Consider the following 3,661-nt stretch of genomic DNA (forward strand, 5'->3'; position numbering starts at 1 on the left):
TGAAATACAGCATCTCTTGGAGAGCAGACCTGGGGTACCAGCGCGGTGGGGGGGGGGAACAGCAGCCCCGCAAGCCCCAGACACCCAGGCAGGGCTGTGCCCTCGTCCCCTCGGCTAGCGTCCCCCTCCCTGCCTCCTGCCCTGCCTGCGCACCCGCCGAGGGCAGAAAACCAGCACAAAACCACAGACCTTGGGTCACCCTCTCGCTGCCTGGGGAGGTGCAAATGCTCTTCTCGTAGCTGTCAGGACTAGGAGAAGACAACCCGTGTTGGGGAGAGCTCTGAGGCTGGTCCTGCCCCCCATGGATTACACTGTTAATGCATAATCCGTCACTTTAACAACCTTGACTCCCATTAATGTGATAACACTTTGCAGAATTAAAGTCTAAAGTCAGGAGGGTAAGCAAATCCAACTCATATTAATGGGACTTAAATGGAAGGAGGGGACAAATCCTCCGGTCGCATTTATCAATTTCTGTGCAGAAACAAAGCTGGAGGAGAGTTGTCCCGGCCCCACGGAGTCGTCTCCTCCTCACCGCTGCCGAGGGGATGCTGGAGCTGCCGGGAGTGGGATCCTCTGGAAGTGGAGGACAATTTGGGGAGAGGAGCAGCAACCCACGTCTGCCACCCGCCCCCCCCCACCCCAAACGTGCCCGGCCCCGCTGAAGGCAGCACGAAGCAACTGGCAGCAGCGCAGGCAGCCGGCGCCCGCCCGGCCGCTGGGTGTCTGTAATCGGCTTTGGCGATTAGCGTTGTCATTTCACAAAGGGTCTGAATTTGCCCAGCGCTGTGGCATAATAAAGTTGTTGGGTTTGTTGTGGGTTTTTTTATTTTTTATTTTTCTCCCCCAAGCATAAATATTCGCAGGGTTGTATTGATGCTCCCTCCTCTTCCCTGGCACGATGGTCCCTTGCAGGTGTCCCTTGGTCCCACAGACCTCTTCCTCCCACCCTCCTCCCTCCCTTCTCCCTCCAACCAAGACCAGCAGCTCATCAGCGGCCGCACAGCTTTGCTCCGGACAGAGCCCTCTTTGTGCTGCCGGGGCTGCAGAAGGGAAAACCTCACACGTGCCCCCACAAAGCTGCCGGTGGAAGAGCCGCCTCCGCCATCCCACCCATCTCCTCTTCTCCTAAAAAACCCCAAACCGCGGGCTGAGCGCGGAGGCTGGTCAGCGTGATGCTTCCCGTGCCGAGCCCCTGATTTAAGGAGCTCCCAGTGACACAGGCGATAAATTCCCCTGGAATAAATTCTAAATGAGAGGCCGGGTAGCTGGCTGCTCCTGATAACGCCGGAGCGGGGAGGTGCCACAGTCGATGTCTGCAGTGGGAGCACTGCTGGGATTAATCCCATGGGATGGGATGCTCGTGGCCCCTGCCCGGGGCCTCTGTCAGGTGGCTGCTGTGGCCGTGCTAATAAATGTGCTGCGTTAGCTCAGTTAATTAGAGGCGGGTGCTTCCCCGTTAGATCCCATGGTCCCTGGCACTGGCCGGGTGCTCGCCCAGAGGATGAGGGACAAGGAAGGGATGGGACATGCAGAGTCCTGGAGGATTTGGGATGGGGCTGACTGGACATCATGGGTGGGAGCAGGCGGGGAGACCCCCGTCCTGGGGCCAAAGTGGGCTGGGAAGCCCAAAGCTGCCTCTGCTAAACGCAGCAGCAGCCCCTGGGGCAGGGAGGGGGGCCCTGAGGGTCTCCCATGGCCTCTGTGCACGTTAAGGAAACAAAATGCAGGGAAAATCGAGGTTTGAAGCTGTGCCTCCCCCTCCTGGGAGCAGCTGTGGGGACAAAAGTCCTCAGATGTCCCTTCGGTGGGGGCTGAGCAATCCTTCCTCTCTGACACAGCTCAGCCTTGAGCCTGGGAAGGCAGGAGAGGGAGACAGTGGTGAGGATGAAGAGCGGAGAGAAGAGAGGAGAGCAGTTCCCTCTTCTGGCCGAGGAAATCCTTTCCCTCCGCTCAGCTCCGAGATGGCATTAAAGTGGGTATTAAAGCCGGGATTTGCCTTCCTGAGGAAGAGGCCGAGGTGCCTGGCGATGGGCTGAAGCAGCTCTTGTTGCTCCCGCCGCTGGGATCGCGTCTCGGGGATCAGCACAGGCACAAAGGGGAGAGAGAACGGCGGCTTCTCTGCGTCAGGACTGGCACTTTTGGGTAATCTTCCTGCAGGAAGACAAGTGTAACACCCAGCGCAACAAGCCACTGCGAGCCCTGACAGAATTAAAGCGATGCCGGGCAGCTAAGGACACTACTTTTCCCCGCTGTCTCCGCCGAGGCTCTGTGAAAGCACAGGAACATCCTGCTAAGTCAGAGTCTATGTGTTGTGGGTTTTTTTTTTTAAAAAAAAAAAGAGAAGGCAAGCCGGGGAGAGCAAAGAGCAGGAAAAGAATAGGACGGGGAAGGATGGCGTTAAACGGGAAGCCTCACTAATGCGCATTGCTCTGATCTGTTGTTTGTTGTGCCCCCCCTTTCCTTCTGTCTGAATCTTTACTCAGCAGCCTGATCCTGCCGTTTGCCAAGGCGATGTGCCAGCTGGTTTCTTGAAGCCCCTTGCTCTGGCTTGGTGAACCGGGCCCCCCCCCGACCCCGCAGTGCAGAGCACACGGGGCTGAACAAAGAGGGGCTGCCCCCCCCCCCCCCCCCCCAAAATCCCCTCCTGCTCCCGAGGGCCTTCATCACATCGAGGCGAACACAGCGGAGCATCACCCCCCCTTCCCTTGCTGCTCACGACCTTCGCAGGTCTGGGGCCAGGACCCCCCCGCTCTGGCACTTGTAGGGTCCTGACCCCAAATCAGGGACAGGGAGAGGGGTGAGAGGGCTGGGGGGAGGAGGAGGAGGGGGTCGGGAGAGCTGCACCGTGCCTCTGCAACGAGGCCCCTGCCCGCTCGCCAGGGTTGGGGAGCAGCGGGGGGTGATGACCCCCAGCCCCGATGGGGGGGGGTGGGTGCTGGGAACGGCTGAGCAAGGTGCTGCTGCCAGGGCTGGGCCGTCTGCGGAGCCTGAGATGGGAATAAATAATTCCTCCCCCCCACCCCCGCTGGATGCGTGTGTGTACAGATGTGCGTGTGTGTGTCTGTGCACATCTGCGGGGGGTGTGGTGCAATTCCTCCCCCACTCCTCGGCAGCGGGAAGGCAGGTCCCCGTTTGGGTGGGGTCCCCTGTCTCTGTGTGTCCGTCCCCCCCCCGCAGCTGGTGGCATTTCACCGATCCGGGGACGAGGCACCCACGTCCCTGTGACCCCTGCGACGGATCCCCCTCTCCCACCCCCACGCTCGGGGTGGCCCGGGGCTGATCCCAGGCAGCCGGGGGGGGGTGTGGGGGGGAGCAGGGGGGGTCTCGCTTTTGTCTCTGCAGCAGCGCGGCGCCCCGGGGGTCGCAGGCAGGTGCCTCCGCGGAGGGTCGGCGGGAGGGATGGGGAGCCGGGGGTCTGCACACAGACACCCCCACCCTGTCCCGCCTTGTGTCTCCCCCCCCGCGCCTTGTCCCCCCTGCCCCGTGCGGAAGGGCGGTGAAGGGCATCCGCGGCTGCGCTGCCCTCCGCGCTGCGCGGCTCCCGGACCCGGCGGAGGGGCGGAGAGGGAGGGGAGGGCCGGGGAGGGGACGGGCTCTGCCCCTCCGCCACCGCCCTCGCCGCGCCCCCCCTCCCCCCCCCTCCCCTCCCCGGTAGCCA

This window comes from Strix aluco, chromosome 28, assembly GCF_031877795.1.
Source record: "Strix aluco isolate bStrAlu1 chromosome 28, bStrAlu1.hap1, whole genome shotgun sequence".
NCBI classification, from domain to species: domain Eukaryota; kingdom Metazoa; phylum Chordata; class Aves; order Strigiformes; family Strigidae; genus Strix; species Strix aluco.